The 22830-nt window shown below is 38.4% G+C and overlaps 1 protein-coding gene across 1 annotated transcript in view; it reads right to left on the bottom strand.

Annotated features, from left to right (window-relative positions):
• The window catches only part of pank1a (pantothenate kinase 1a), a 283668-nt gene that overhangs the window by 177316 nt on the left and 83522 nt on the right, over positions 1-22830 (bottom strand). The gene's annotated exons all lie outside the window — the stretch shown is intronic.

Genomic DNA, 22830 nt, shown 5'->3' with positions numbered 1-22830 from the left:
AGACATTTGAATATGCTCCAGCTACAAAGCATATACACTGCAATAAGTCCTTAGTGACTTAACCACATTTACAGGTGGCTCAGATAGCATAAGCAATATTATCCACTTCTGCTTAGTGCCATGCTCTCAGTGATTTTAATGTACAGAAGCTAATTTGAGCAAACTTTAGACTAAACTGTCATCAGTTTAGTAACTGTAGCTACTAGACTGTAGCTACAGTTTCTGAAGTTAAACAGCTGTTTAAAAGATACCAGGATAACCATTTATTAAAAATGTTTCAAAAAGTTGCTGCTGATTCCAGGAAAATTTGCCCCAGATTTAATTTCTGATTTAAAGTAAAACAAATTCAAGCACATTATAGTGCATTCACGGGAATATACACTGATCAACCCTAACATGGTGGACAGGGATCAGATTGGACACTTCAGTCAGCTACATAGCCCTGCTCTGTGTGTTCTGACACCTTTTGATCATGGCTACAATTTCATTTTTCCCATGCTCACACAACATGCTCCACCACAACATGCTGCTTGTTGTGGCTGATCAGTGCGCGATATTTTTAGAAACTGCAACAGTGGAAAACTCAAATGTAAAAGGATTTCTGTTTCCCCTGACAGCACTTGTGACCCTGTCTCCTTGAAATTATGGATAACTCTTAATTGTCAACTCCAGTTTGCTTCTAATAGTAATCAATCTTGTGTTTAGATGTAATGCAGAAGTTTTCAGAAGTTCAGTTCAGTTTTCAGAAAGTGGACTATTTTTTTATGTCTTTTTTAAGAATAGGGGAAGATAGTCATCAGCGTTAACTTCTGAAAGAGTCAACACCAACTTGAATCATGAGACATGATGTGTTCATTATGTTGCAATCTTCTCATTTATCTCTTTGCCAGAAAACATAGAGCACATCCATCAAAATGGTAAACGTGACTTTAGGCATGAATGGTTTTATTCATTCTTTTTGGCCCTGTGTCCTTTGTATTTAATCTGGGGTAAAGAGATGGAGAAGTGGATAATTCTAAGTATCCACCAAAGGTCAGTAAGGGAAAAAAAAGACTTGAGTGAGTGAAATTCAAGGAAGACAATGTTATTATACTGCAATCAGTCATACACTAAGTCTACTGCATTAACAGTAAGTAACAGTAATTGAGTAAATTTGTGGGAGGAGCAGGGCAGGGTAGCAGAAAGACTCACAGATAATGAAAGTTATCTGCAATAAAGGGCACGTGTAAATGCATGTTTCAGAGTGTATTCCTGTTCTTTTAATACCTATTAAGACGTAGCTTAGCTGCCAGGTACTTTCAGATGGAATATTTTATTCTTGTGCACAAAACATGAAACCGCACTCTATCAGACTTGAAACACACACTTTACATGAGGTTGTACTGAGTGAGAAGCATTTAAAATATGCTTTACCACTTTATGATAAGACACTCTGTGATTAAAAGTATGACTTGTTCCGATGAATACAAGCCATTAAGAGGAATAAATGTTAGGTTGCCTGGCTGAGGAAAAAGGTTTTGACTTCTGAAAAGGGGGGGCAGCATAGCATGTGGACCAAACTCTATACACAAACCTTAGTGAGTTTTACTGCTGCAGACTTTACTGATTATTGTAATAACTACTCCATGTTAATAATTAACATGTTTCCTTGCAGGTGATTTATTTCTGCTGATTGGTTTATCAGAAATTTTGTAATCTATGACTCTCAGTGGCACAGCCACAACCCTGCACATTTATCAGAGAGTTGTTTTATCAGTGGGAGTGATGAGCATACCTGAATTAAATGGCTGATAATTGATCTCTAATTTATTTATTAACCTTTATAAGGTATTAATAGTTTAGTTAAACAGTTTAAAGACGCAACAGAAAATGATAGCAAATACACAATTCATCCATGTTTAGCTGCTGATGGTGTTCACGCAGAGGCACTCTATGCCAGCAGCCAAGGCAGGCAGCTGCTTAGGGCCCCAGGCCAGTAGGGGGCCCTTGAGCAGTAGCGAGTCTGTTGGGGCCCTAGACAAAAAATTTTCCATCATAGAACCACTATGCTTAAGATATGGAAAATACAATATACAATACAATACACACCACACCGCACAAACCATAGCGATTTATAGAACACCTGTTCACATCTGTTCTTTATTTCATAACTTAGCATTCATTACTTGTGAGTTAGCTTAGCCGGACACAGCTTTCATCAGTTTGCTACAGAAAAAGCATTGTCCGAGTTTGCTGATTATTTTCAGCCTGCTCAGGGGTAGGGCATAAGGCCAGGATGCAGAAGGTAGAGGGTTTGAATGATACCCCACCAGGTGTGGCTTTTCTGTAGTAAACCAATGAAATCTGTGTCCAACTAAGCTAATTGTCAAGCTATGGATACTTAGTTATGAAAAGTTATAAAATGTAGATGCAAAGAAAATTGCTGTACTTTAAATCAATAGGATGTAATACATTGTGCTATGTGTGGTGTAGTGTGCATTTTATTGTATATTTCATATCTTAAGCATCGTTGTTCTATGATGCATACATTTTTGCCTAGGACCCTGACAGACTCTAGGATCACCACTTTTTTTTGTTTTGTAAAACTCCTGTGCTGTACAGAATTCTGAAATTCACCACCTATAGAAAGTGAAATTAAGAAAACTTCCAAGAAGCATGTGAGTGTGAGACATGCAGATGGAAAGAAAACAGGAAGAATGCCTTGATGACACATCTATAGTCTTTCCTTAGCGTAAGATGTTACAGCATGAACTTTGAGCAGCTAAAGTTCACACTATAACAGCGTGAGCTTTAGCTGCTTTTAGCTGCTCAAAGAGAAGTTGGTACTTTGGTCATTCATACCTTAGTTTTAAGGCAAGTTACAAGAAATGCAATCAGGTTTATGCATGTTTCAGAGCAGGTACTTTATTGCTGCTGGCTGAATAGAATTCAGACGTAGCTCAGCTGCCAGGTTGTTTCAGACAGAACAGGAAATCACCTTGGTGCTCAAAGAACAGCAAAGTTACGTGATGGATATGTAGTAGTAGGAGGAGAGGTGTGGACAGTATTTAAAATACACAATATGCAGAGTGCTCTAAATATAAAAGATTTACACTTTACACAATCTGGGGTTTGAATTATGTTGCAAAGCCTGTACATGGAGGTAGAAATGAAAAAGATTGGAAAATGTTAATGGAATGTTTATAGATAGTCCGCTTAAAAATTCACAAACTTATGTGAATGTGAAATTAAAGCTGAATTTGTGTTAGTTTGTGTTAGGCCTTGAGATTTCTCACGAATGCAATCAAAGCTGACATCCAAACTAACTTACTAACTGTCAGTATATAAAAATATGTGAACAGGGGGAGTCAGAACTCAAACTATGATAAGTCACTGACCCTCTCTATGTCGTAAGCCACAGCTTCTCCAATCTGACCGCTTCAAATCTGAATAGGAGATTGTTTTTAAATGTGTAGTCCTGGGAGTACTGAGAAAGCAAATTTGGGCTGATACTGTCCTATTACCTGCTGGTTATTAGTTCAATTACAGTTTTACTTTTAACCTTGCAGGTAATGAAGGTATTATATGTTGATCTATGTCCCGTTTCGTTTGTCTTTACACTTTGCCTGATCTTCCTGTAAGAAGTTCTAAAAGTCAGAGGAGGAACTTTATTATGAACCAGCTACGCCTTTCCAGAATCCACAGTCCACAGTCTAACCTCAGCCTGTGAGACAGAAGAAGTCTGATTGGTGCATAGACAAACGAAGGCGGGGCTTACAATATGGTATGATTACCAGTAAAAGGGGAAAGATCCATACGGAAAGTACCTGAAATTTTTAGATGAACCAGAAGTCAAGACAGGGGCAACTCTGTGTGTTTGTGTGTGTGTGTGTGTGTGCTGATGAGTGTGTGTTCATGATCATGTGCTTGCAGACTTGTTTAGCAGTGATTGCAGTAAACCTAGGGGGGAACAGCCATTTTATCTAAACATGTAAAACTCATGTAATAAAACACGAGAAAAAACATGTACAAAAAACAAAATAAACAAACACCTCGTCATCTCCTGCCATTGATAGCGTTGTTGTATGCCACACCCTGACCTGTGTGTTTACTGAATCCAAAAAAAAGCTCTCACACCTACTGTATGCCATGCTGACACAGACGGTACAGGAGTTAGTGTGGGAGAAAAATGGAGGGACAAATACTGAAAGATTGTTATGGGTCCAAGAATTTTAAAAATTCTACATAAGGAGACAATGAATTAAATGTGAGAAAACAGATAAAAAGACTTCTTTTCACATTAACTCAGCCATACATTGTTTTTCTTTGACTTGACTCAGTGACACATATTTTCCATGCTCCTCCACCCAACGCACACACCATCACAAGTGGGCCTTAGACGTGGTTGATCTGACTGTAAGAAAGCTCTGTGTCCACTTCAAAACAGCTGCAAATGAAGGTACTTGCTATAACAGAGAAACTTCTTCAAATGTGCATATTTTTATTGGAAGACAGGTAAAGTAAACCAGCACTATTTGTATTCTAACTCACCCCCCAAAAAAGAAGCAAACCAGGTATTTTAATCCAATATCCAGTCTATTATTGGTTCATCAGTAACTGTGCTGCTGTCGATGTGTAACAGGGGAATTCTTACTAAGCATGTTGCAAAATAATAACATTTCCATTTGTCTCCTTCAGATGAACCAATACTGCATATTTTTACACCCGGTAATTCTCATCATTACATTTTAGCTGCCACAGTATAGTCAGCAATATTAAATAATGTCTATTGTGCATTTTTACAGTCTCTTAAAATGTTCACTAAACAGGCCCATCTATTCCCATCTGTGCTCACGTATTCCTCTCACTGGTGCAGAATTTGGGGAAACTAAAGCAACCATATCAGCAAGGAAGTAACAGATACAAGAAACAAAGACAAACAGGCCAAACACATTGGGAGGAGGTGGGTAGTTTCCAAAGCAAAAATGGCTGACCCTGCCATTACCAGCTACTGCACAGAGAGGTGATTACTTTATTGATGCTATTGAAATTATCAAAAATAAAATAAAAAAGGTCACAAGTGATGCAGTGATATTAGAAAACACTACAGCACCTTTAATCTATTTCTCATTAGCAGTATCTAGTTCTTTGATATTTATTGGAAACTCCTCAGATTCAATTCTTGCAAACCTCTGCAGAATCAAAAGTGAAACTTTATTAGTCAATCCATAAACCTTAATGATGCTTTTGAGAATGCTATATGCAAGGTTTGCCCAAGAAAATATGCAAGATTCACATGGTGACAACTCAGGCCAACTCATGATCATCTCATGGTCAACTCATGTTCAACTCATGTTCAACTCATGGTCACTCAGGCAATGATTATAAAGGCCAAAATCGACCAGAATTCAAATTCTTTTTTAAAAGGGAATAGTAAAAGTAACTTTTTCCACTCAAATAGAAATAAACCATGCAAAACCAAGGGAACATACTGTGTTTGTCTCTTTGATGCATATCTCTTGCAGTTTTTTTAGGAAGGACTTATTCATATTTACGTCTATGAGCAGCCTGGTTACCTCAGTTTGTGGTTGAGCTTGAGTCACGAACCAATTTTTGCTGCATGAACTTACGACGTGATAAACACCACTTCCTCATTGGACTGTCTTGGTTAATGTTTCTGGGAAATCAAGGTGTCTTAGAGGGCATGCTAAGAATTACAAAGTGGTTTTTCTCACTTTCGTGGAATTACTTTTGCCATTTTAAACCCCCCTAGCCCACCTCCACTGCCTTTTTCTCATATTTGCTTTTTGTTGTCTGTTTTAATGAAGTTACAAATAAGTTGTACGTCTGTGTAGCTGGAATAAATAATTTAACTGTCTAATTAGGCTCATAGGCTTAGGCCTTTTTTGATCCGTTTCCTTTACTAGGAGGTTAACAGTCAGTGGCAAATAAGGAGAGGAACTTGAATCCTCCAGTGCACACACAGTACACCAAGTGAAATTGTTGAAATCCCATCATAAATGGATAAGGGATAAAAATCCAACACATTTTTACGGACATCTGTACTAATTAAAACAATATTCCCATGTTTAGAACCAAATTACCTCCAACAGATAAAACTTTCAGCTGCTCCCTCTGGGGGGTCACCACAGCAAATCATCTGTTTCCATCTCACTCTGTCCTTGCGTCTTCCTCTTCCACAGGATCCATGAACCTCTTCCCCTCCTGTCAGGCAGCTCCATCCTCAGCATTCTCCTCCTGATATTCCCCTGCAGCCCCCCGTCTGCACATGCCCAGATCTTCCCAGTCTCACACCACGTCCAAGCCCTCCCACCCGCACGCTCCCTTTGAAGTATTATTCCTAATTTTTTCCATGCACTAGGTCATGCATTTGCACTAAATTCTAGCTCTCCCTGTACTGCTCCATCAACACAGTCAAAGCAAGCACCGTCTGTGGTGCTCTTTCTTAGCACTAAACCATATTGGCGCTCACTGATGGTCACCTCTCTACTCCAGTACTCTTTCCCACAACTTCATGGTTTCATGGTGTGGCTGATAAAGGTTCTGCCTCTGTAGTTGCTTTGTAGTGAAGTTCGCTCCAATTATTATTATTACTTCCTTGGAAATGCCCTCCACCACTTCATCTACCCAAAAGTAGCTTTACTTCCCCCGGCACCTACCTGGTTAACAGTACCTTTGGTGGTTGTTGTTAATGTCACAGGTCACAGGTCTCCAGCCTATCTCAGGGCCAACACAGAGAGACATACAGATATGGGCAATAATGAGTTAACCTAACATGCATGTTTTTAGGCTATGGGAGGATACAGGAATACCTGGTGGAAAGCATACAAACATCAAACAGAAACTGTCTAGGGGACTGTCTAGCTGTGAGGCAGCAACACTAACCACTCCACCACCATGCTGCCCAAAATGATTTGATTATGGGAAGATAGTGATTTAGGTTAAAATTGCTATGTTGCTAAGGTTAGGTTTGTCATCATATTTACAATAGGAACTATTCTGGTTAAGGCTGAAGAATAATGGTGAATGGTTAAAACAATGACTGCAATGTAGGTACAAAAACAGGAAAAAATTATTTGTCTCCTATTCTAGAGTACAACATTCTGTTGACTCATTCAATCACTACAACCCCCGCCCTTTTGTAAATTGTGTGGTTGTATAACAACATTACATTACTTCCTTCTTTGCTCTCAGAGGAGAGGAGTTGTAGCTAAGAAGTTATGTATGGTATCTGTAGGAAATGCTTTCCAGAGAACTTCATTTCCCAAAGAAACTGCGGTGAGATTGCTGGGTACCGGAGGGCTGACAGTGAGTTGCAATATTCGGGGGATAATCTGGAGATAAACTGCTTTGCTGGATGGACTTTTGCATAATGAAGCAATTGAAGGAGTATCAAAAGTTGGAAATATGTGAAACTGGATAAATCATCTGAGAGGAGCTTTGAGGCTAATGTAGTTATATAGTGTGATAGAAAATTGATGCATGAGGAGTATAAAGTTTGGGGAGGTAGACAAAATTAAAAGAAAAAGGGTTATCGCCACCACCACAGCTTAGTTCTGCTGTACTTTTCGATGTTTGAATGAAATGATGTGGTAAAAAACTTAATGCTGATCTAACACTGCGGGGGCAGAGGTCAGCACTGAGTTTGGGGTGTCTAACCCCCGCAGAACTTCAAAAAATAAAATAAAATCCTTATATTTTCCATTTTTCATTGAGCTTTCAGGAGCTTATATTGATCATCATCCCTTGATTCAAAAATGTTTTAATAACCACAACCATTTAAATGCTGTAAGGAGATGCTTCAGCTGTTGCTTTTTGGGTATCGCCATACCCCTCCTGCCAGTAATGCTGCAGCAGTTTGATCTGGGTCAGTGAGTGGCCTGTTTTATATCTTAATGATGCTAATCCTACACTTGCTCACTGATCTGCAGATTCCAACATGAAAATGTTGGCCACCTACGAAGTCTATTTACTGCAGGTCAGGTGAGGAACAGAATATCCCTGATGGACACTGAACACTGAAGAAGCAACTTGGATGAGCCATAAAAAGTTTTGAATTAACAAGAAATGTTGCCATGACTCAAGTTTCTCACCTGGATAAATCTTCCGCAACACCACGAAAATATGCTGAAAGATCCATTGAGTTTTGTTTTTTGTATAAACAGAACTCTTCCTAAAATATTTAAATCGTCTCTCGTGTGATTACTATCTCAAAAAAGAGGAAAGAGTTAAATCTGATAGTTTGTGAGTCAGGCTTTTATCGGGGAAAAAAAAAAGTGTATCCAAACTGAAATGTTCTCAGATTATCCAGAGCAACAGAAGAGTTCATAAGACTCTATTCAGAGGCTGACCTACACCCTGTGTAACAACAGCACAACATAGCATAACGTAATGTTAATCGAAGCAAACAAAACATGCATCAGAATAACATAAAGCAAGACAACAGCACAACACAACGTAATGCTATGCAACACAGACACTTCAAAGCAACCCTGTAATAACTAAAAGCTGTTCGATGGAAACCATATTAAGGATGTTCCACAAGTCTTTTAACTTTTCACTCCTATCAGGTGTGTCTGACATCATTTTCCCCTGAGTTTAGCGTGAAAAAAAAAAATCCATTCCAGGAGACTGTTAGCTTGCCTGAGGTGATGGAGCAGCTTTGATACCTTTGTTTTTGAAGATGTGAAATCTTTTGATTCTGAAACCTGTGGCAGAGTTTCTGCAACAGCACTTGATTTTTTTTTACCTAAATGGGGTTTTAAAGGTCTTTCATGGGCTTCACAGAGATTAGACGTGTTTGTCTGCACGCCTGCTTTACAATTTTACAGTGAGCCAAATGGCTGATGAAATATTTCAGACTTATGTGATGAGGCATATAGCATAAAAACAAGAAGTCTTGTGATAGAAAATGGGTCTTTCAGCTAAGCATGAGCTCCACAAACTGCAAGTCTGCTATCCTACCGTTTAATCTTTATTATGTGTAATAAAATTAAAGTTATTTTGCTTTAAAAGCTGTTTCAGATACACTACTGACTGCATCAAGATGGACAGGATATGGACTGGCACCAATCCAGTCATGAATCACGCAGCTTTAAACTCGAAAATCTCCACTAAGCAGCATTTGCAACAGTTTAGATTCTTGTGTGGCAGGATTCACAGTGCAGTTTAAGAGCATTTTGTCAAAATTAGTGCGTCTAATAGAGATCAAATGAATCACTCCATGGATGGCAACAGAAGCCATTATGCCTCGTCTAAGTAAAAGGGATTTTTAGTTTAACTAGTAAAGACAAAACCATCACTTTGATTATCTAAAAATCACAACCACTGAACCACTACAACAGCTAAAATTAGAGAACAGTTACAGTTATCATTATGAAGTTATATGTAAATCCATCCATTATCTAAAATGCTTATCCTGATCAGTGTCACGGAGTGTGTAGAGACATGCAGAGTTACAACTTTCCACTCACATTCACACCTACAGGCAATTAAGAGTCACTAATTGACTTTGGTCTTTGGTGATGTGATAAAAACCAGACACTTATTGCAGGTGTCAGAACATGCAAACCCTACTCAGAATTTATACACACTCAATTCTACATCCATACAAAAACTATTGTTGTAATTTGAAGTCCAACTTGTGCAAACACTGGAATCTGCCCATTCAATATTTGCTCTGTGTAGGATCTTAATTGAAGGTTAAAAAAAGCCACTGGTAACTTCCCAGAACATGGTCTCATTGTCTTCTAGGGTAGCTACAGTCCCACTATGACCTCTATGACTTGACCACTATTGTCTGATTGTTAAAAAGCTAAACACAGGCTGCATCCAGGTCCTCGTTTGAATAGTAAGAGCTGAGGTTATACAGCACAAATTACAATTGTTTAACCTTTCCTTAACTCAAAGAGGAATACGGGCTTATTTTGTCTCTGGGGAAATTACGAGGCGGAATAGTGCCGAATGTTACTGTGAGTCACTGAATGATGTGTTTGCTCTGCTAACTGCAAGCAATTATATGTTGTGTAAGACTAACCTGTCATTAACCCTGAGGGCACAGCAACAGCGCAGGCTGAGCATTGAGCTTCCCTGAGAAAAGACAAAACTGTTAATTTGGATTTCCAATATTTTCTACACAAGTGACATCACATATAAAAGTGCGTCTATTTTCAAGCATGTTGTTGTATGGTGAGCAGACAAAAATCACAAATTTTAAGAGCTGCAGTTGTGCACTTCCTGAATTGTACGTACATGCCCTTTTGCCCTCGAAGCCTTGCGTGCCTTTTACCACATTTTTATGTCATATGTAGGGAGCAAGGGAAGATAAGAAAATGAACTTGTGGCTTGTGAAGCAACAAAGGGCTGATAAAATATCCAAACTGCAAATTTGACATTAAGGAGGCAAATAAAAAGGTGCAGAATAAACTTAGTACCAAAATAATCCAAGTTTATCAACACCAAAGAGGAAAGTACATGGGTTTTTTTTTTAAATAAAGTCAACGCTAGAGCTTAAACCTTGTTTCTACAGAAATAAACGACCGGGGGAAGTCTAGTGATTGGAAACAATCGCAGTGACTGGGTGTGATTTTGACCCTGTATTTGCTCAGTCCACGTGGTGCATTTGTTTGAAGACAAAGGGATGCCGTGAAACTGTTTTGACATTCGCATGTTGTCTTCCTCCTGTTTAAAAAAAAAAAAAGTCAAGCTGAGGAACCTTTAGAGGTAGGATTTTAAACACAATTTCAGCACAATTAAATGATCAAGTCATAGAAAATGAAAGAAAACAAGTGTCCAATACATGAAACATATGTCTTGTCCACAGTTTTACATACATGCTCACAGTTGTGCAGTTGTTCTTACATCCTGTAAGAAACATTAAATTACCAAAATTACACATTTACAGACGTTACCTGACCATTCTGACTAAAGTGACTAAACTTCCATCTTTGACTCATACATGTTTCCCAGCAATGCAGACATGCCGAACTGTAACTCACAGGAAGCGCAGACAAGTTCAGGCAGTGGCCTCCTGCTTATAGCATTTCCTGTTAAAGGCATGGGTTAAAGCCATGGGAGCATGGGTTTGTGGTAGGTTGATGTTGGAGGGGTAAACAGGAAGGGAAGTGCAAGTACAGGAAGTGCATCAGTCAAATGCAATTTATCATTTCCAGTGATTCCGTTCCATCTGTTGACTGGATTTACAGCAAGTGTTTTCTCACTCTTTTTGTGTTTCTACATCCTTTTCCGTTATTTCACTTTCTTCTGTTTTACGTAGCGTCAGGAAGATGGCATAAAAATTCACACCATGCTGCACGTACGTAAATATATGTAAATATAAATACAACACACCTGAACTTGGACACTCCACTGAGGACCCTGGTCTAATTTTCTATGATCATTTGGGTCTTGTTATTTAAAAAGAAGAATTTACTTTTTTTCATGAAAAGACCAAAACCAAGTATTCAACAGTGCATATCCACAGCCTTCGCCACTTGTCTGTAAAACATCTCCGCTCTGTAGTTTTCAACCCTTTAAAGTGGTGGTTATATTCAGCCACACAATAAATTACAAAGATTGTGGTAGTGAATATTAACAGCAGGATGGTGTTTGTCGGACTGATAAACATAAAATTAGGGCAATTAAAAAACATGTCATCCAGTGCAATGGAGGAACTCACTGAGATCAATAGTTTCATCTATGAATACATCTATGAATACACCAATGCATCATATGATCAATGGGAAAATATAAAGAAGGAAATTATTAGGAAATTCTATTTCCATGAACATGTTTCTTTATGTTTTACTTGCCTTTATAGATGCATCTATTTGTCTCCTATTAATTTATCCACAAACGTGTGAAATGTTCAGCTGTGTTGTCGTTCATGTATATCCATGTCTGTCTTCCTGAACATGGTTGTTAGCACTGGGTTTAAGCCAGAGAGCTACTAGAATCCAGAATCAAATTCCTTGAATGCGTAAACAGACTTGGCCAGTGAAGCTGAGTCTGACTCAGTGATCTGTGTGTCTGATTTGCTCATCCTAAACAGCCATGATTCATAAGGATCATGGGAAATGCAGTATTAGAGACGTCTGTGACTGAACTGAAGAACCAGTACAGGCTTTTATTCTGTCTATAAACAACATACGATTAAAGAATTTTAGAGTTGTTGCTAAGTGGATACTACTACAAAATCTGTGCCAAACTAGGTCAGCTGTGGCTCTATTCTGACACGCATGACAATAGTTAAGGTAAGTTTACTAGCCTGAAAGTCAAGAGAATAATATCTTTATTTGTTGGTGGCTAATTAACTGGATTTCTTGGTAATTTAACTTACAGTCTGGTGCTGGCTGGATGATTTGGGCTATGTGAATAGATTTGAATAATAGAATAGAATAGAGATAGTAGTGTGGAGATGTTTTAGTCTGTTTTTTTTAAATGCATATTGCAATATTGCAGGCTAGCAACCACTGTGAGTCTGAATGTAGAACTCTTTTCTTAAACGAGCGGTGCATGCCAACTTTATTTTTGGAAAACAAGCTGCTTTTTTGAAGTGCATTGCTCAATATCTCATTTGATATTGAATCAGAATTTGTGCCCTAATGTCCTTTATAACATGAAAGTAATGCGTTTACTTTTTAAAGAACACCTTCACTAATATTGAACTTGCTTCTTTTGCATGTAAATATATGCCGTTAAAGTTCCCTTTGACTTCCTTACATTAAATTATCTCTCTACTTCTAGCTGCAAAACGCCTCCAGATGACATCACTTGGAGGAACCTTCAGTTCAGATGATGTCATTTTGTTGCTCACACTACGGAGTTTGTAGTCATTGTCAGCCTGCTTTTCCAGAGCATCCCCAGATGATATCATCTGAACTCCTGATGATGCATGTAGCAGAGAAATATTTTAATACAGGAAAGTCAGAAGTAAAGTTTCCCTTTGGGTGGACATTTCTAGGTAATGTTATGTTTGCATTTTAAACAGAAGTTAACCTGCAATATAAGCTGTAAATTAGATGTGTGGGCTTTTTGGCAGTGGGTGCTTTGTGGTTGGATTTTAGTCCTGTCCCTGCCTACTCAGGGCGGTTGTGATTAGTCTCTCAGAGATTAGCAAGTTAGTTTAGTCTAGTTTGAGTTAAATTGGTTGTGTCTGTGTGTTGTTTCACGTCACTGCTGCCCTTTGCTGTGGTTTGGTTAAACTGGTTTTATTTCCTTTGCTTTGGTTTAGGTGTGGTTTGTCCCCTTGTTAGTTTGGATTTGTTAAGTTCACAGCGGAGCAGCTGGCTTGGTTTGCTTCAGTGAGTCTGGTGGTATGCATTGGCCCGAACTGCTATTAGCTGCTTATCTGCTTCAGTAAGGCTGATGTAATAGTGAGCCAAAGAGCTGCAACACTGCGCCTGACACTGTGGAGCTGCTCACACACAGACCTGCTTTGATACCGTGACAAAAACAGGCTCCATGTACTGTATACTGTATATGCATATACACACACACACATAGATTCTCACTGAAAGCCACAGACTTCTGAAGTGAAAGAAGAGGAACTGTCTTTCTGGGCTTTTATTTTTTGCAGCAGTCATCAAAGGGACATCACATATCATAGGAAGTACATTTTAATGAGGAGCTGTATAAAATTTTTAAAAGAAAGGACTAGGGTCACATGATGCAAGCTTCAGCGTCAGTCATGTCAGATAAAGATATTGCAGGAGAAATGCAAATAACCAGCTCTCCTACAAACACCTCAAACATTTTACTGTAGCATTTGGCCACACAATTTTCCTTAAAAATGGAGTGTGTGTGCTTTTTTTTGCAAGTCCTTGTCCAAGGTAAACAGATAATACAGCTGGTCTATTTTTATTCTTCTAATTTTAATTGCTTTTGTTCTAACAACAGATACAGTATGTACTGAACTTATACTGTAAGTGCTCCCTGACTATAGAAAGTTACTGTGGTAGGCATGACTCCATTGACTCCACTCCCTGATGATAGGATGATGACTGAAACTTCTGACTGAGGCTTTATTTTCTGCTTTTTGTCCTAAATTTACTCCTGAATTTACTGAGGCTCTGTGCAGGTCACAGTGAAGGCCACAAAAGTCACAGGATCACAAATGGCAGCTTCTTCGTGCAGAGGTGATGTTTGAGATGAAATTCGCACAAAAGATGCACTACACTAGACTTCACTGCAGTGCAGTTAAAAACATCTGTCATTCACCAATTTGGAAAGCCGCTGCTCATTTTACTGTTATCCCACAGTAATTGACTCTACACTGTATCTTAATGAGCTGCTCACAGAAGCATGAGAAAACGGCTAAATGTATAAATAAAATCCGTTAAGTCACTGCAAATCTCTTTTCCTGTGGTGTAACCCTGAAAGATGTTGATGTGCTGACCCAAAGTAAATTATGCTAACAACATTTTTTTGAGGCATCACTCGCAGACAGTTATAAGACAGAAGTTAAACATCTCTTTGAAAAGTTGTGTGGAAGGAAATATGTAGTCCATTATAATTATGGGGAATACAAACTATCCTAACTAAAACTAGGAGTTATAGTTAGATCAAATAGTGCGACACGACTTGAAGTAAAGTGAACAACCTTAAAGTACCTCAAAATCGTACTTTAGTACCTGAGAATAGGGCACTATTCAGAATATACTACACTATACTATACTATACTATACTATACTATACTATACTATACTATACTATACTATACTATACTATACTATGCGGAATGTAATATACAGAACACCTAGCACTAACAAAATACTATTGCACTTTCAATTAGTACAAATATTCTTTTATCATTAGAAGTAACAAAAATGGTCAAAGAATGTATATAAAAAACTTTCTTCTACTTCTTTTTGCCATTTCAAAAAAAGGGGGTGCGAACTTTTGCACCCTTATCACCAACAGCAGAGATCACAGCTATTCGTTTCAGAACTTTGAAAGCACAGATCAGAAACCTGTATTATTCTTTCATGAAGCTGATGAAAGGAAGATAAACGAGAAATTGCAGTGAGTTACAGAAGCTACAGAAACCAAACTGAGCCCGTGTGCGGAGTAATGACTTTCTGTGTGATGGTGACAGCTGCTCTCCGAGTGCAGGAAGAAAAAGAGAGGGAGAAAGATGTTCTGATATCAAATATCTGAAAATGATTTTAACATATATTCTACCTAGAGCAAGAGTCAACAGCACCACTAACTTTACAGGTTGAAACTTTTCTAGAGCTAAATGCCAATTATAAAATGTTGATTTATGTCTTGTGACCTTTTCAATGCCATCCATCACCTAGCACCACAAAAAAGCAGAACTACTATAATAATCTCCTTTGAGAGTTGAAACTATACACATATTGTAGGCCTCATTGAACTCATTACTACATTCACTTTTCCTCTTCTCTCAGTGTACGTCTTTTTAAATTAATCTTTGGCTATTTTCTGTTCTGCACTCAAAACCATGCTTTTATCTGAGTTAAATCTTTGACATATTTGGTTTCTCATGGAATTGCTCCGATTTTATTGATATAGGATGCAAATAGGATGTAGATCAGTATCCTTGTATAGCATCAGTCTAAAATATATGCACATTTTGTCCAGAAATTGTTATTTGTAATATAAATGTATTGCTGACATCAGGGTTCAGAAATACTGTTTCACCAAAGAGTCACAAACTATAATTACAATTTTGTTTTTACTTCTGGTTAAGGTCCAAAGTCACCTGAATTTCAATTTTGTTGTACTTGTACAATGACAATAAAGGCTTTCTTTTCTATTCTAAATTTTACACAGCACAGATTCCTAAAAATTACATTTCTATGCAACTAACCTGCATATCCAAATACCTTTTTAGAAAGTAAATACATTTCCTATTACTGTAATGAGGATATCTTGACAATTAATATAAAAGGCAACACATCATTAAATGTTACCAAACACTCAGGAACCCCAGGTTTGCTCAGTGATCTACTAGTATTTGCATGCATTTGGTGAATGGTGCATTCATTTGCTTTTTTGCACTTTCATTTTCTTAAAATTCCGTTGTAATTTGTGCTATATTTGAAAACCAGCTTATATCGCGCAATGAGAACAAAGCTTGTACAGTGGAATCATCTGTTCATGCCCAAGTGCTGAATTTTGCTACAAAAGTAAAAGTAGAGTTTGTGTTTGTGAAGTGGTTTGTTAGTAGGGAAGTACCTCAAACTGTGCTCAGATGGAGTTCTTGAGAAAGCCTACATAGCTACAGTACATTCCACAACTGCTTACTGCTGCTGCTTTATGGATTTACTGATGAGCCAGAATTAGCCGTACCAGTAGTCAGACTCCTTCAACAGACTGATGTGTATCTAAACCATGCTTTTTAAGTTTGCTTGGGACCCAAAACCAAACATCTAGTTTGCATTTCATATATATGGTTGTGTCTGTGCTGTCAACAGATAAACAGGTGAGATCTGATAACTTTGTGATGTTCGCCGCCACACGAAGGGCTGGCTACTAGATCACTAATCCTCTGAGCCCAGCAGCTTCCTTCTTATGTAAAAACACACCGTATGCAGTAGGAAGTACTATCTGCCGTATCAGGATGGCAAAGCTGTTCATCACAAGTCGGACTAAGCATTACGAGGCACAAAGAAGTAAGAGTCTGTGTAAGGGAATTTGTTATCGTGCTCAGGGGACTGGACCACAAAGCAAAGTTATCCTGCTATCTTTGAGCTTAACTCAGGTTTCCTGTATCGCGAAGTGGGCTGTAACCTGTTCTGTACTACACTGATTAAACGTGGATTAAAATCACATCTGCCAGCTGAAGCCCCCTGTCCTATTAGCTGAGCACATTGTGTTTCTCTATACAGAATTTAACGACACTCACATTTTAGTTTATGACTGATTAATGCAGAACAACTGGATTAAAAGAGTTCACTTCTCGTCTCTCCCAATGTCGCTTCAGGCCGGTACACTTAGTTTAAAACAATGATGGGAAAACAAAATAACACATTTTGATGGCTGCACATTTGCTGCCTTTTGCTGTTAGTACTTACATGTACTTGTGAATGCTGGCTTGAGTTTTTTTCAGCACAATCATAAGAGGTTTACAATGATCAGTCGCAGAACTCCCTAAGAGGGCCCCAGATGATGATTCAGTGTAAACAAACTGGTCTAATGGCAGAATCAGCTGATGGAAATCAAGAGGACTTATGAGAGTGAAAAAAGAGGAACAGAAGAAAAAGCAAGACAGTGGTAAGTGGAAACTAAATAAACTAAATAACTGTTAACTAAATGTTGCTAGTGTAGCTGTAATTGTGGTGAAGAGACAGTAGGAATAACAGAACTCCACTGGTTTCACATTGTTTCTTTTGTTTACTTTGACATTTACCATGAGTTAACTTAAGTAACTAAGTTACCTAAGTTGTCCAGCTTTGCTGGAGTCACCAGAAGTCAACTTGTTAGCTTAGCTAGCAGGGTGTAGTAGATTGAAGTGTACTATGAATCACTATGATGTATCACCTTCAGTTGTTGTGGTGTGTGCAAGTGTGGTGTGGTGTGTATTTTATTGCATTTCCCATAGCATCCCATGTTGCACACACTAGGATCACCACGGTCCTAAGGCTACTTTGACTTTTACTCTACTACATCTAAGAGCAAATATCTACACTTTTTACTTTACTACATTTTAATCAAAGTACTGTTACACATTATACTTACATTACTTTACCCTTTTTATAAAATAGCAACATGAATTACTAGCAAGAAAGTATTCACTTCACTAAACTAGTTGAGTTCCTTCTTCCATGGTCTTATTTCAACCGGAGTTTCTAGAGTTTGGAGTTTCTGCCACTGAAGTGAACGCAGTACTCAGGTTCTCACACCTCCAACAAGGGTAGAGATCCAAATTAAATCATGATTGTACTGAAAAAACTCAACCCTCCACAATTTCTACTGGGCTTGGATCAGCACAGCTGGGGATGGAAATGGGCTTTTAGAGGTTCTTTGTCTTGCCCAGAGACACTTTGACATAAAGCCAGGACTGGGGGTCAAACCCCTGACCCTGTGATCCATGGACAACTGCCTTACCAACTGAGCTACAGCCGCCCCATTAGTTTAGTTTATTACTTTAAGTTAAATATAACACGTGTACTTTCTTAGTTTTACTTAAGTAAAAATGTCATACATTTTTGTTTTGTGTATTTGTTCTTTTACTTAACCACAGGTTTACTTCATAAACCATTGATCCAAACTTAAACCTAATTGTAAGACTAACCCCTAAACCCTAAAAGTCCCTTAAACAGGAAACAGGCCATCAAACCTGTTAGGACTGAGAAAATGTTCACATTTGGCCAAAAGGTTTTAACTTGGTTAGTAAAAACCTTGAATTGGCCCTAATTAGGTAATAAATACATGCACACACACACACACACAGACACACACACACACACACACAGCCACACAGCCACACAGCCACACACACAAGTCAATAGAGGAAGAGAAGTGACTGGAGGTCCCTGACCACAGCATCCTGAATGCATCTCCTCTTGGCCCCAACACAGCAAGCACACAGAAGCCGAGCTGTTTCACTGACTCACATATGTTTGTGTGTGTGTGTGTGTGTGTGTGAAGTTGAGAGTGAAAGATAACAGTAATCTAGCTAAGTGTACACCTGGGTTCTCTGCTTTACACAGTAGGTAGTGGCAGTTTGATTGCTATTGAGACACGTGTCGATTTCAACCAAACCATTGAAAACCACAAAGTGCAACCATATTTAAAAGTGCTTCCTGACCAAAGTTGCACTGTATTAACATGAGAGACCACAGGTAGGACTGCAAATTGCTCATGAACTGGAAAACATCAGAGCAGTTTGGCAACTTTCTGTATGCTGCTAATAGACATATATGAAAACACTGCTCATTTAGTGATAAATTATGGGTTTAGTGACTCTATACTGTAGCTAATGCAATTTTTCCGAGACATTACATTAAACAGCGGAGTGGACAAAATTTACAAAGCAGCATATTTATAATTTAACAGCAAATAACCCTACAATTAATCTTTAAGAAAAGCAAATCTGCTGAAAGAAAATACAAACACAAAAAATACACGTAGAGGTTATTTATTTATTTCTCACCTTAAGACCACAAAGAGTTAAATTCTGTCTACAGAAGGAGGAATCTACCCTACTAGCCTGCTGCTCTGACTAATGTGTGTGAATGCGTGCATGTGAGTGTGTGCACATGAGTGTGTGTGTGTATGCACACTCATCTGCAGGACACGGAAAGTACGGTGCCTTCTGCAGCGTGGCACAAACACATTCTAAGATAATTATATGTCTTCCACACACAGCCACACACCTCATTAACACACAAACACACATTGAGTAAAAGACAAGAGGAACAAGAGAAAAGAGAGAGAGTCTATCCCCAGACAGTTGCTCAAATAGAGGAAAAAAAACCTGTCCTCATTCCACCTAAACGAACTTCACCCAGCAAAGGACAATGACCTGAGCTGAACTAAGAGGTTGTTTCACAGATTTCAGTTTACATTTTTTTTACTATTTAAACTGAGTCAACAGTTAAATTTGAAGTACAGTGTTATCTTTTTATTGAATGTCTCTGTGATGGTAGAAGTATTCAGACTCACGGATGGATTACTGAATGGACGTACCAGATACAGACCCATGAGGTGGAGCATGTAAGTGTTAATATTTCTAGTTTGAAACTCACAAAGTTGCTAATAAAAGACACAAGCATAGATGCAAAAAAAACTCAATGAGACCAAAAATAGAAAATGACAAAATGGCCTCATTTGTACTGGCTTTGTATCTCTTTTAGTGTGAGGCTCCTACTGCATTAGGAGGGGTAGGGGGCCCATTTTGAGTCTCTTGTGGGCCGTATTATTTACCATGCACAGTGAAATAGTTTCTACTCTCTGTAACCATTCACACTGTTTACACTGGCCGGTAAAAGATCTCCTCTCTATGTGCAGTTTAAAGTGATGAGGATAAAATACACATTCCTTCGTCTGTGTAAACATACTGTATTTTATAAACTTTATTCACAAATCCCTGGGAGGATGTTTGACAAGTAAATGCCATGCAAAGTTACAGCCTTTTAGTGTAAAATCCCCTCTTCTTCATGTGGAAACACCGTCAGAAAACACAAACAGGGAAGTCACAATTAATCCGTTTTGTGGAGAGAAACTTAAAAGATCCCATATTATATTGCTTTTCAGCATGTAAAATCAGTTACCTGGGGTCTTAGAAAGATGTGTGTAACATATTTGTTTAGGATATTCACAAATATCACCGACCACACCCCCTCCTAATCCTGTGTGTAGCAGCCCTACTTTGAATGAGCTCTTTTGGTGCCTGTTGCTTTGAATTCAATGAAAAAGTCAATGATAACCAACCCCCCGCCATGATTGTGGTTGCCACGGTAACAGTTGACCATATGACAGAATTATTCTGAATTTCTAGTTATTTGTAGATTTTAAATGTATTTAGCATTAAGCACTGTTTTACAGGCTAAAGTTTGTGACTGTGCTCTGTAATTGATTTATAACACAATTACAATAGTTAAACAAGGGTGGTGTTCTGAATACTTAAACCTAAGTACACAATTACATAAATACACACAGGGTAGTGTGATATCATACTCTACTATGATACTATAATATCATACTATCCAGGCAAATCCAAGTATTAGGTAAAACAAGCCTCCAGGATCATTTTAGCATAGTGATCAGTGGAGATATAGCACTTCCATGATTGATCACATGACAAACACTGGCCCAAAAAGGTTTTCTTCATAGAGAATAATTGCGAAAGGAGCAGCAAAAAAAGAAGATTACATTTATTTGAACTTCACTTGACTCTATTTATTATCAGAATTTCATTCATTAGGTTCATTTGGAAAATTTCCTGATTGCGTGGAGCCGACAGGCTTCTAGTGCAGATGCTCCATAAGCAGGGCAGCATGGTGGTGGAGTAGTTAGCACTGCCACCTCACAGGTCCTTTCTGTGTGGAGTTTGCATGTTCTCCCCATGCTTGCTTGGGTTTCCTACGGGTACTCCGGTTTCCTCCCACAGTCCATAGCATGCATGTTAGGTTAACTGGTGAAAGTTCTAAAATCTAAAATTGCCTATATGTGTGAGTGTGAATGGTGGTCTATCTGTGTATGTCTCTCTATTGGCCAGAGATAGAATGGCGATTTGTCCAGGTTGTACGCCTCCTCTCACCCAGTGACAGGTGGGAGAGAGCTTCAGCCCCACCGTGACCCAAATAGAATAAGTGTTGACACTTTTAAAGACCCAAGAGATTATTCCTCCATATCAAAAAGATCAATGGCTTTTGCCTTCAGGTGTCGCCACAGTGGAACATGTTCTGCAGGTTGATTTTGGATGTTTTTTTTTATTTTATTAGTTTTTAAACCAGATGCCCTTCCTGCCACAACAATCCCATTCTATCCAGGCTTGGTCGTGACTGGGTAGGGCTACACCTGGTGGGGTGGGATTCGATCCCGTGGCCTCCTGCAGCCCAACCCGATGCTCTATCCATTGAACCAGTAGTCCCCCAAGAGAATATTCTATATAATTTGGAAATTAGATCTTAATAATGATTATCCACATTCACAACTAAAAAGTTACAATACCAAAAAATTTAATATGGCCCCTTTAAGCTTTTTTAAAAAAAGTGAACAGCATTTCATGTTATAGATCAAGCTAAATTTGTCTACTTTCTCTGCTGTTGGATAATAACATTTATGATAAATCACTGCATCTTATAAACTAATCACGAATTTTGTTTGACAAAGTCAGGGTGGACAGTTGTCATGTAGAGCAGTGAAAACATTTCCCTTTAGAAAAGCAGTGAAGTGTAAGTAAAGAGAAGCAAGAAATGGAAATACCCACCTACACAATAAGCACCTAAGAACTCAAGTACAGCAATGGAGGAAGTGTGCTTAATTACTTTCCACAACTGACAAACAATACTACACTAGTTCTGAATACACTGGGTTCACAAGCATATCGTGCAACAAATAACCTCAGCAGCTTAATGTGAAAAGATGAAAAATTGTTTCTTTAATGGTATTTTGAAACAATAACAATAGAGTAATAACAATATTTTCAGTGTACAATAACAGTATAATAAAGAACACAGATTGCTACTGTTGTACTGGGTCATCTGGAGTCATTCAGATTAGTCTGCCCTGAACAGACTCCAAATGGTGTCTATACAGCATTTTTCAGCAAAGCACAGTGTCTTTGGGTCCCATATTTTTCAAATACTTTTGTCTTTTTAACAATTCCAATAAACAAACAGTGAGTTTAAGTGTTTATTATGGCCTTTGAATGATTTTCCTGTTCTGTTCATCCTCAAAGCTCAAGCAAAAACCAGTCAGCAGCCTAATTTGCCAAAGAAGCTCCAGCAGTGATGATAAGACTGAGTAAAACCCGTAATGTCACACAACGTCTCTGCACTGTAACACCTACAAATGTGAGGCGATATATCAACGCATTACCAGGTTTCCATATCAGTTTCAGAAGACGGTAATTCATCTTTCGGTTTCCTCCCTGCCATGCTCTCCTCTCACACTCCAGCTGTAATACAGTACTTCAAAATGAGGTCTTAGGTTTCACATGGCACAATATCAGAAATCACCGTGCAGTCACAGCGCTCTCAATGTTACAGCGGCAGAAAAGCAATGCGAGTGAATTTGGTGCACAGGAATACAAGCCTGAGAGGTGCATATTTCCAAAAGAATAATGACTGTCACTCATCTGAAATGTTTGTTTATACATTTCTGTAGCAGGATTAGAACAAGGAGACTAGAAAAAAA

Source organism: Channa argus, chromosome 1, assembly GCF_033026475.1.
Source record: "Channa argus isolate prfri chromosome 1, Channa argus male v1.0, whole genome shotgun sequence".
Classification (NCBI taxonomy): domain Eukaryota; kingdom Metazoa; phylum Chordata; class Actinopteri; order Anabantiformes; family Channidae; genus Channa; species Channa argus.
The sequence above is the reverse complement of the archived record's forward strand: the minus strand, read 5'-3'. Positions and strand labels throughout refer to the sequence as shown.